This window comes from Jatropha curcas, chromosome 6, assembly GCF_041381405.1.
Source record: "Jatropha curcas cultivar XTBG-Jc1 chromosome 6, XTBG_Jcur_1.0, whole genome shotgun sequence".
In the NCBI taxonomy this organism is placed as follows: Eukaryota; Viridiplantae; Streptophyta; class Magnoliopsida; order Malpighiales; family Euphorbiaceae; genus Jatropha; species Jatropha curcas.
Window position 1 is genome coordinate 21,795,912 of NC_143156.1, and position 12,675 is coordinate 21,808,586.

Consider the following 12,675-nt stretch of genomic DNA (forward strand, 5'->3'; position numbering starts at 1 on the left):
AAATAAACGAACAACACCCACTTGAAGGAAATGAAGTGTATGTTTGATTTTTGTTCAAATATGCAGCAAAGAGTCAAATTTGATGCCTAATGATATAATTAGATGCAATATGGCAGATACCAAAAAAAAAAAAAAAAAAAAAAAACTAATGGATGCAAGTGAATGACAAATCTGGAAATTGATGAAAGAAATTTGAAATTCTATAATAGAATCTCAAATTATCACACAAAACGGTCAATTAATGAAAAAGATAGGGTTTTGAATGATTCCCAACTCAATTGAAGTGAGTCTTTCGGGTTTCCCTTGTTGTTTCAGTTTTTTTTTTCTTCTTGATGATATTTGATGATAATCAAGTGAAAAAAAACAACCTCAACTCAGTTTTATGCATGCACAATATGTCTAGAACCACAAATCTGTAAAATGGGTAGAAATATAATATATATATATATATATATATATATATACACTTTTTTATTTAATTTCTTTTTTTAGAATTATACTAATGCAGATGTGTTTGTACAATTTAGGAATGGAGTGCCCTAAGTTATACAAATTAAAAGGAAGAGATAAGCAGATTTGCGCAAGATGAGTTAATTAAACCAAATTTGAGTTTTTTTTGGATTCAAATTAGTTTTAAACAACTCAAGAACACAAAGAACAACCAATAAGCTATATTAATAGTAGATTAAGGATAGAAAAATTACTTGGCAAACCAATGCTCTGATACCAAATGATACGGAACCCAAGATCAGCATGAAACTTAGAACTCTCCATCAACTTGAAACAAAAAAAATTAATCACTAAGCAATCATGATTTTGATCTGTCTTATACCTAAGAACTCAACTCAAAAGAACTTAAAGAGAAAATGTCAGAATATCCCCTTTAAACCCAATTTGAATTAGATGTTTAAAAACATAAGAAATAGAAATTGAATCTGAATAGCAATTGAACAAATCAATTACAATTCAAACAACACCTTATTCATAAAGATAAAAGAAGGCATAAACCTCACTTTCACTCATCTGAAATTATCCAAAATTCAATCTCTCAAAACAAAGAAAGCTAATCCCGTTATATAGAGTAAGTGTGTACAAAGTAAGTAAATAAAATTAAAGCCATAAAGTGGATAGTCTTCATCTTCTATTTTCTTGTCTCTTCAAGTTCTAGTGATCCAAAATAAGCCTAAACGGGCTATCCAACCCAAATATATGGGTCTCAAAATGAGTTTTGAGCTAAAATCTCAAAAACTTCAAAATTTCCAAAACAAGCCTAATGATGTTATTACTCCATAAAATTTTCATGTATAAATATAGGCCCAAAATGAACTTTAGACCAGTTCAAATGCATTTTAAATAATTTAGGAAGTATTTTAGCCCATACTTAAAAATAGTCTATAATTTTCCATACCCGGATATTTTCCCATTTGACTCGTTTTGCCTCCATAACCTGTATTGTATCAAAATACATATAACAGTGTTAGTCAATCACAACCTGTTTGGAATACAATTGCGGAATCTCTACATACATTTTAAAGCAACTAGGGGATACATCTCTAATGCTCTTTTTTAGTCACGATTCAATTCATTCATATGTACGGGACCCTTTTTGCTTCTTGAGACCTGGGGACAAATAATAAGGCAGGGGTGAGCATCTAACTCAAGGAGTACGGTTAGATAACCCTCTCACCCCACACAACCACACATATGATAATCATATTACACAATCAGTAGCCCTCCGGCTAATTATAAATGACCAAGCGAGCATGAATGCACACTTATCAAACAAGTCTTAACAGTTCAAGTAATCAAATAGTGGATATTAGTCTGTGGAATCACCCATTATAAACAAGGATCATGCTAAGCTCCAAAATCTTTAAAATAGTTTTAAAATAAATTCATGATCCTTGTGTTAAGTGCACTCAGGGAGTCTATCCCCGTTCGGGCTTGACGAATCCAATCCATTTGATTTTCCTTTCTTTCATTTTTTTCCCTTTTTCTCACTTTTCTTTTCTTTTTTCTTTTCTTCTATCATCGATTTGCATCGAATCATAAAATGCACAGGGGAGTAGGGCACTCCACCCACTTGTGGCCCACTGTCGGCATTCTCAGCATGCCCATGCTCTCACCCTAATATGACCCACATCATTCTAACTCTACAACATGTCACAATCAAGTCACCTCCATTCGCAACATTTCACATTATTCACAGAGTGCACAATATAAAGCATTTCCATATATATGATATATAAGTGCATATGGGACAATGCAACTTATGACATACATACATATATAGCATTTCTATATGTATGCATTTTCCACATGAATATCATATTACTCATTTACTCATGAATGCATGATGCACGAGCGATATGAATTATTTAACTCTACTCACAAATCATTATTGTCCTTAATAGGACTATCTTTATTACTACTTCTTTCAAGCTTTTGTCTTTTATTCTGGAACTTTGTAGTCATCTAGAAGGGAAACTCTGAGTAAGAATTCTAATTCAAGAAATTTAAATTCTTATTCATTTGTTAATTACAGTTACTATAGCAGCTTCTCTTACCTGATCAAAACATGCAACTATAATTCCTCTATTCATTTATTTACTCTAACCGATATTAATAATGATAGTAATAATAATAACAATGAGACCCCTAATAATGCTAATAATATTAATAGTAATATTAGAATCATAAATATGCTAATACTTCGAGTAGTTAGTATTATTAATAATAAACAAACCTAATTCTTTAATAATCCATTTTTGCTGAAAATCTGACAGCATTTCCTCTATAAATTGGATTATCTACATGTTTAAAACTATATAATAAAGCAATACAAACACAACCTAATCCACGGGCAATCAATAATAATAAATGCCCATCCCCCATTCTTCAACAACACACCATTCAACAATCTTTGATATCAACATCAATATCGATGCTACTTAGGCTTTCAATACTCTTATAATACTAATCTTATATATTTGGGAATCCATTCACAAGTTATGCAATCATACATTCCAATTACAGTGCTACTTGTTGAGATAATATCCATTCCTTCCAAAATCAAGCTTATAAACAATATTCTAATCCAAACAAATGGTTTATTAACTTAAATACCATTATTGAATTTCGCAATTGAACTCAATATGTTTAAGATTTCTTGCACAATGTTTAGATTTTCCTGGTTGAGTTATAGCGACCTCAATTCTATTTATTTTCTAAATACAAGATCAAATTCTCATTTGTTGTCAGTTGACACCCTAAGGAATCAGAAGTAAAACTCTAAAATTGAAATCAAGATAGTCCTAGGCTTAAAAGTTTACCTATTAAAGTTCTATCTACATATTCATGACCAGTAGAGCAAGGAGAAGATTTTATTTTTCGTGCCTTACCGGACCACCAGGACATCCACCATGCATGGTGGCAGGAGCTAAGTCCTTACACGGAATCCTCAAGTCTGTACATCAAAATGTTTGGAATTTAGTGAGAAGTTTGATTCTTTGGTCAATTATAACTGTTTAGATACTAATTGAGCCAGGATCTAGATCCCCAATACTCAAAAACCTAACTTAGAAGTCTACCTTTAAGATGGAAAGTTGAGAGGCTAAAGCGCTGATCTTTTGAAGCTGCTCCACAGGCAATTGACTCGAGCCACTGATGAAAAGAAGTTCCAAGTTTGTAGTAAGATTAGTGTAAAGTATCACATTTAACACTATATCATCGCCAAGACTAGATGGTCTTTTAACCCTACGAAAAGCTTGTTGAACATCAAAGTCTTCAAAACATTGGATGGAAGGGATACTAGAGGGAGATGGTTCAGGGTTTGAATCCTCCGTCAAACCTAACAAACTGGCAATATTAATAAAGAAATTAATATCATCATCATCATCATCCTCAGGAGCAATCGAAAAACTAGCTCCTTGTATGTCTGACACAATATAAGGACCAACAGTCATAGCGCTAGTATAATGACTGGTTGCCTGGGATCAAACAGTTTCACCAAACGTAGGAGCTTGACCATCAGCCATTGGGTCCCTAACAGGGTTAGGGAGGACTCTTTCCAAAACCTCAGGATCAATTCTCTGCCTAGAATTAGGGTTAGATGGAGAAGAAGCTGGATAAAGGGACAAATGTTGTTCACTCATCAAAGTTCATCAAGGATGAATGAAGAAGTTTAGTTATGCTTAGATGACTAGAGTTCCGTAAAGGGTGACTGTCCTCTAGTAATAATATGTGCCCTTGATTCACAAGATCCCTTAATTGAATATTGTTAAGAGTTCGAGGTTATGAGAGCTAGCCTGATAAAAGATAGAGTGACCAAGGAAAGATACCCACCTTTGATTGAGAATGCTTTGTACATAAGGACGATTGCTCAGGAAAAGATATAGTCTCCTGATTTCTTGAAAATTAACCTAGAATAGGAAAGCAGATATTAAATCCTAATTTATTAGAAAATAAAGAGACCATGAGCATGAAAAAATTTACTTGTAATGGTCGTTTCAATGGAGAGAAGTGTCATTGAAAAGGACCCCTACCAATCCAAATGGGCCCATAATCCTTCGATAGAAATTCCTATATAGTTATTTCAAAATATTATACCGCCAAAGATTAAAAAGCTTGGTGGTCCCAGGATGATCTTTGAACATATCCACAGTCACCCATCCTAGACGAAGACTGGGTACTGAATTCAATAATGTGGAGTTAGCAAGTGGAGGGTGCTCATATAAGGGGAAGTTTTGAGAAACGTATAAAACAGGAAGAGAATACGGACATATTGGCGAGCAAAAAAGTGGGGATTGTAAACTTCTACCTCAGACGATTTCTCAACCCCATCGGTAAGTCGGTTCCACAAAACATGTCTTACTGATGAAGAACAATCGACCAATGTGCTTGCCATTCGATTTTGGTCTCAAAATCAGTGGATGCGTATTTTGTCCTTAACCACAATGGATCATAATGATATGAACAAAAAGGATAAAAAAAAAGGGGGAGCTGATTGGTTGTTCTCAGAAGATAAACAAAATTTTCTAAGTGTTACTCTTCCAATCAGTGTCTTGAACTGGAAAATGGATAACCCAATGGCCATAGATTGGGAGGAATTGGTTTGGAGGTTGACCTTCATTATGAATTGGAAAAAATAAGCCATCAATCATAACTGAAGCATCCAAAGTGGTCTTTATGGAAGATCGAACGACCTTGCCTAATTATCAGGAATAAAGAGGTAGAGACTTCTATAGAGACGAACTAGAACTTATTGTCTTAAAGCCAGTTTTCTACCTTCTGCCAAAGCTATCATTGCTTTCAAATTAGACTTTATAACTTTACCAAAGGGTAGAGAAAAATGAATCTGCACATGTAGTATAAAAGGAGATATGTTCCGTCATAGAAAGGATGGAGGTGCTTCCTCTAAAGGCCTTTAAGAACAATTTCTAATCATAACTAGAGTCGTTGAGGTAAAAACAAAAGCTATTTATGTCAATCAGAATATTAGGACAAATGATTTCACCAGTTGTAGGGAGATCGAACAAGTCAATCATGTCTAAAAGGGAGGGAGACATGGGGCCAAATTTGAAGGGAAAGCAGTGGGCCGAACAGGACCAAAAAAGGAGCACTAGAAGAAATAAATACCAATGAATAGGGATGGGACGGCAACATAAGTTAGGAGGATCATAAATGTTGATCAATTTCCGTAAGGATTTGGAAGAGGGCTCTAAGCGAGATCACCAAGCAAGGAAATAGGTCGAACGAATCGGCCAATTATCCAGATTTTTATTCTAGACAGATACATTACTGAAGAGAAGCTAAGGGGGGAGAAGATGCCTTAGAAGTGAAAAAAAGATAAATTTGTAATGGCTAGCATCTGTCCCTTGAAAAAGGATCATGAGTCTGTTTCCCAAAATCCATATTCATATGAATAACCTCATTGCTCTTGGAAAAAGAATAGACGGTCAACAATACTATTAGAGCATCCTTACTGGTTAGGTATTCAATTGACGTTCTTAAAATAAATAGTAATGACAATGAGGAGCAATTGAAAAATAGCAGTTGGGAATTATTGGTCGAGGTTATAAAAGATTGAGGGAATGCAACATTACAAGGGGCAGCTCGGGTGAACCATTTATAGTAAGTATGAAAAAACAAAATCTACGGATGAAGGATGCAATCTTTCAATGACTGAATACGTCCCTTGGGTAATCCTAGGTCGACTCATGATGCACATGGGACTTCGAACCCGACAAAGCTCATATGCAGGTGGCATTATTGACATCAGCTCAAAACTAGGTCCAAAAGAGAGGCCCGAATTCGTAAAACTTGAAAAGGGTCATTATATAGTTAAATTAGCGCCACGAAGGCCATTTAGGGCCTAAACCCATAAATTGTAGGAGGAAAAATAAATACTATTCGATGGAATAAGGAATAAAAATTAAAATGCTTTCATTGAGAGTTGAACTCAAGACCTCCCGCTTACTAAACGGGTGCTCTAACCAACTGAGCTATGAAAGCTGATGAATTTTTGTGGCTTTCATTAAGTATAATAATTGTAGATAAATAGCATATTTGATACTCACAACTACAGTTCTTTTAGCCCTACTATTTATTTGATCGACAACACAAGTATTGAGTTATTGAAAAGAAAATAAAAGCATCTCATAACTTAGTTCACAAATTCCCCTTTGGTAAGAATTATCAACCTTCTTTAATAGTATAGCAATGAGCATATAGCCCGTTGAGATGAGCTGGTTAGTTATTATAAATTTTATATTTATAAATGTAAATTTAAAATCATATCATAATAACGGAATATACTATTATATAATAAAAGTTTACATCAAATTTTGACATGAATAATTTATTTATTAACTAATGTAATTTTGGATAATTATTTAGAAAACTGGATTTTTTTAAAGCATTTCTAATACTATCAATTCACATTTACTGATTCATCTTTGATAGTTTTAACTTGTATGAATGCTATTAATCTGGGTTTATCAACGTTATATATCAACATCAATTATACAGTAAAGTATATAATTTAATTTAAATGATAGTGACTTTTTTTTCATTCTGTCAGATTAATATAATCTACAAATATAATTATGTGACATGTTTGTTAGAAAGAACTATAAGATGTATTATTAAACAAATTAAAAATTCAGTTTAAATTTTTTAATTATTTTATTTTATTCAATTACGATTTATTTATGTTTTTAATCTAATTTTTTAAAATTCTTATAAGTTTTATTTTACTCTTTTGATAGACACGTTTTATTTTATGTTAAAAATGCAAAATAATTAAGCGGTAAAATCTATTAATATATAAATTAATGTCATCTGATAACTGGGTGAGCCTTTTAAATGGGAACAATTGTTTGGATACTAAAAATCTTAGTTCATTTTGTATTGCAGGACCATAATTGATCACATCAAAAAAAAAATATATATATATATATATATATAACGCAATCATTTTTTCCTAATAAGTTGATATGTGACATTTCTTAAATGAATGTTGTTTTCTTGCTCTTATCATATAAGATTCTTAATAATGACACATAGGATTATAATGTCACATGAGACTCTTAAATTTTAATAGTGCCATATAGAATTTAATTATTAGTTGTAGTGTTATAAAAATATTGATATTAATTATCATTCAATTAGCATAATTACCTTTTTTTTCAATTTTATTATAGACATTAATTTCTATATAATTAGTCTAATGTTTTGAATTTAAAATAAATTTTCTTTAATTTAAATAATTTTTAACAAAATTAACAAATATGAAATTATAAATAATTTAAATAATAATTTTTTTCTTAATTAAATTATATATTTTAAAATATTATTATAATATCTCTAAAATTATAGATAAAGATATTTACCATGCATGCTGCTAGTATGACTATAATTCTAGAATTTTGTTTAGGGAAGGAAAGCAAACGACATTTTTTGTTTTTTTGATTTTTGAGAATGTAAATTTTTTTTTTGTCATTTAATCGCCAATGCATAATGCTTATGTAAAAACATGTAAACTGAATCAATCTATACTATATCCATGTTACTTGGGTGTTTTTCTTTAGGGTGATGCTAAATAGCTCACATCGAGCCACCACAAACAGAGACATAATCGTACTTTCAACTTTTTAACGTTTAGACAAAATAATACTAATTAATTATTTTGACAATCTTACAGTCATTAATTTTTTTCTGTTGATGGTATAAAAATTTATGGTGTTTCCAATGTTTTATTAATTCTTAATTTGCTCAAAATTTTTCTCTCTTCTTCTGTCATCTCTCCATTGTAATTTTCTTTCCATTTTCTCTTTGTTCTTCAATTTGTAGTTATACTTTCAATTGACAAATAATTTTCTAGAGAAAAAAAAGTTAATTTTCTCTCTTGCCCTCTTCACAGCGAATTAATCCTTAACTATAGCGACAATTATTAAATAAAAATAAATCAAACAATAATACCACAAAAACAAAAGGAAAGAGGAGACAGAAAAAATTTACGTGATTTGGCGTAAACCTACTTCCACAGGTGAAGAGAACGAAATCCACTAATAATATTGAAAATATAAATACAAATAGGAGATCACACTCAAAGCCCTAAAACCCATATATATACCCGAAATCTCACAATGTTTTTTCTCTTATAAATTGTACTGATAATTAATATGATCAAAATTACCTCAACTAAACTAAGAGCAGAAAAAGGATATATATTTGCCTCTCACACTGTGTTTATCTCACCCAAGCTCTCCACCTCATTGCATCATTTCTGTCTCACCAAGCCCTGTATTTATAGGCGAGGGCTTGCTTGGAGGCTACTCAAGATTGTGGTTTCATAGGCGGCAATTTTTACTTTTTATCGCATCAGGAGCTTGCGTATATTAAACAGCAGCTAGTATGAGTTGTCATTCACCGAATGGAAACATAACCTCGGGAAACTCAAAAAATGAGAGACCATGTGACACTTTGGTCCGTATCGCCGATGGTCGAATTTTCCTCTTTACTTTGGTCCCTATCGCCTTTGTTCTTTGCTAAACGAATAGCACTCTAACTATCACAATGTACTTTTATGTGCTCGTCCAATTCCCAATTCATCAAGCAACCCATGAAGCCAAATTGCCTCCTTAACAGCCTCTGTAATTACCATATACTCTCCCTCTATAGTAGAAAAAGCCACTATAGACTGTAAGGTAGACTTCGAACTCACCGGTGCTTTAGCAAGAGTAAACACATAGCCGATAGTCAATACACGTTTATCCAAATCACCTGCATAGTCCTGATCACAATAACCAACTATACAATGACCAACTTCTTTATCCTGTTGAAAGATCAATCCAACATCTATGGTGTTTAGAATATGCTATAGAATCCATTTTATAGCTTACCAATGCTCCTTGCCAGGATCATGCATATACCTGCTCATAACTCCAACTACTTGTGAAATGTTGGGCCTTGTACACACCATAGCATACATCAAGCTACCAACTACATTTGCATATGGCACCTTTGACATGTGTTCTTAGTCTACATCATTCTTCAAAGACAAACCGCACTGAGCTTGACATGTATACTAACAGGTTTTGACTTTCCATTCATGCTAAAATGCTTTAGTACCTTTCTCAGATACTACTTCTGAGTCAAACAAAGTCTCCCCAATTTTCTATCTCTGCTTATCTCCATGCCGAGAATCTTCTTAACTTCACCCAAATCCTTCATTTCGAATTCTCTATTCAACTGAGTCTTCAGCTTCTCATTTTCTTCTTTATTCTTTGATGCTATTAGCATATCATCAACATAAAGAAGAAGATAAATGAAAGATCCATCTTGTCGCTTGCACAAATACATAAAATGCTCATATTTGCTTATTGTGTACTTCTGCCTTTCATAAATTTGTCAAATCGTTTATACCATTGCCTCGAAGATTGCTTCAATCCATAGAATGATTTCTCAAGTTTGCATACCATATTTTCTTTACCAACAACCTTTAATCCTCCTGGCTGAGTCATATAGATTTCATCTTCAAAGTCTTCATGTAAAACGTAGTTTTTATATCTAATTGAACTAATTCCAAATCAAATTCTGCTACCAAGGTCAACAAGGTTTGGGATGGAGGAATGTTTCAACTCAGGAGAAAACACTTCATTATAATCAATTCCCTCTGTCTGAGTAGAGCCCTTGGCTACCAATCTTGCCTTGTAGCGAACATCATACTTGTTAGAAAATCCTTCCTTCTTTGCATATGCCCATTTGCACAAGATTACATTTTTCCCTTTCAGCAGACTAGCTAGCTTCCATTTCTGATTCTTCTGAAGGGACTGCATTTCTTCATTCATAACATTCCTCCACTTTTCTTATTCTGAACTTTGGACAGCTTCATCAAAAGTGGTAGGAACTTCACCATAATAGTGAAAATACAAATACAAATGGAAGATAACACTCAAAGCCTGAATCGAAATATATACTCGAAATCTCACAACATTTTTTCTCTTACAAATTGTACTGGTAATTAATATGATCAAAATTACCATACTTAAACTAAGAGCAGAAAAAGGATAAATATTGGCCTCTCGCACTGTGTTTATCTCACCCACCTCAACGTGTCATTTATATCTCACCATGCCCTGTATTTATAGGCAAGGGCTTGCCTGTAGGTACTAAAGATTGCAGATTTGTAGGCAGCAATTTTTACTTTCTATCACATCATGAGTTGTCGTACATTGAATAGCAACCGGTATGAGTTTTCATTCACCTAATGGAGACAAAAACCTTGGGAAATTCAAAAAATGAGAGAATAGACGATCACTTTGGTCCATGTTTGCCAACAGCCTATCACATGTGCCTATCCATCTCCTCCATAGGCTATCGCCTAATGTCCCATTGTTACAAATTGTAGGCTATCGACCATGGTTGAATTTTCCACTTTACTTTGGACATAGGCTATGGCCTAATGTCCTTAATTTTGCACTATAGGCTATCGCCTATGTTATGGACATAAACCAAACATTCAAGTCATTATTTAACAAGTTATTGTCTTTCCCTCTGTTTTATTCTTCATTGAATACAATTATGATTGTTTTATGTTATATTGAATCGAATTGTAGCTGTTGTTTTTTTTTTTATTATTATTAGTGATATAAAACCATATTAGAATATAATTGCAACCAAACTTTAGATCAAATTGATATGTAACTTCATTTAATTAGTTGATGATTGACTTAATACATAAAGTCATCATTTTTATATAAGTTAAATAAAAAAGTTTTGAGATTGAAATTTCAAGGTAATGTACATTTATTTTTAAATTTAGTGAAAAATAAATTTAAATTACCTTTTATGAGTTAATTGGTACTTTAATACTTTATGACTTAAACTATATCATATAATTAATTATTTGTGCTATGCAATGAGCGAGTGTTACTGCTATTTTTATTATGGGTTTTGAAGCCTCTATTATATAAAATTTGATGTTTTTTTATGATTACAATTAATTAATATGTTGATGATTGAATTGAGATAATTTAAAAGAATTTAGTGTGGTTTAGAATTCTAAATTTAAAATTTTCAGTTTGATATGGAGCTGGTCTATTTAGGGTATGTTCAGTAAAATTAGTTGTTTTAGTAGCTATTAGTTGTTTTAGCAACGTTTAGATGTTTTAGTAGCTTTGCATAAAACGCTAAACCTAAGTACTATAGAAATTAAGCTTGTACAATACGTTATTTTAACTTGTGAAAGCTAGTCAAACGTTATGTTATCGAACATTATAAAAAATAACATTTAACGTTTTTAACTAAAAGTTATTTAAAAAGTTATTGCCGAACACGAGTTGACTTTATCTCAGCCTTTGTTCATAATCTTTTCATAATAAAAAGGAGGGAAAAAGTAATAATAAAGGGAAAGCAAAACCAATGGTCGTGTTTAAGGAGTTGCAACGAGATCGAGAGCAAGAGGAGAGGTGGAGGGAGATTTTGATGAAAGAAAGAGAGTAGGGTTACCTAAATTCATGAAAGGCAACAAAGACTAATGAAGGATAGTTTTGTAATTTCATAATTCAATTATTACAGTAGTTAAATATAAAAAGAGCATATATATATATAGCAAGCATTTTTTCCCAAGAATTTGACATGTGACATTCCATAAATTAATGTTCTTCCCTTACTCTTGCCACATAAGATTCTTGGTGAAGACATATAAGATTATAATGACATATAGAACTATAATGACACATATGATTTTTAAAATTTGATAGTGCCACATAGAATTTAATTATTAGTTATAATGTTATATAAACAATGACATTAATTATCATTTATTGTAACTTATCTTTCTAATTAAAATTACATAATATTGATTTTAATTGTCATTCAATTATCATATTAATATGTATTAAATAATTAAAATTATTATAATATTATAACCTATTTTTTGATTAAAAATATTATAATTTTAATGTTGATTATCATATTAATATGTATTTTAACTTATCTTTTAAATTGATATTATTATAATATTGATATTGAATATCATTATAATCAATCATACTTATCATTTATTATTATGAATGAAAATTTTATATTGAAAAAAATGATAAAGAAGGTTAATGATGAAAATATTTATTAATAGCTTTATTAACAACGAATATCCAAACGTTTCAATAT

General features: G+C 31.7%; 1 non-coding gene across 1 annotated transcript; it reads right to left on the reverse strand.

The window, feature by feature from the left end:
• Positions 1 to 6,439: 6,439 nt before the first annotated feature.
• On the reverse strand, positions 6,440 to 6,513 carry TRNAT-AGU (transfer RNA threonine (anticodon AGU)). Its single transcript has one exon. It is a non-coding gene; the product is annotated as a tRNA-Thr (tRNA).
• Between the last annotated feature and the right edge of the window lie 6,162 nt (positions 6,514 to 12,675).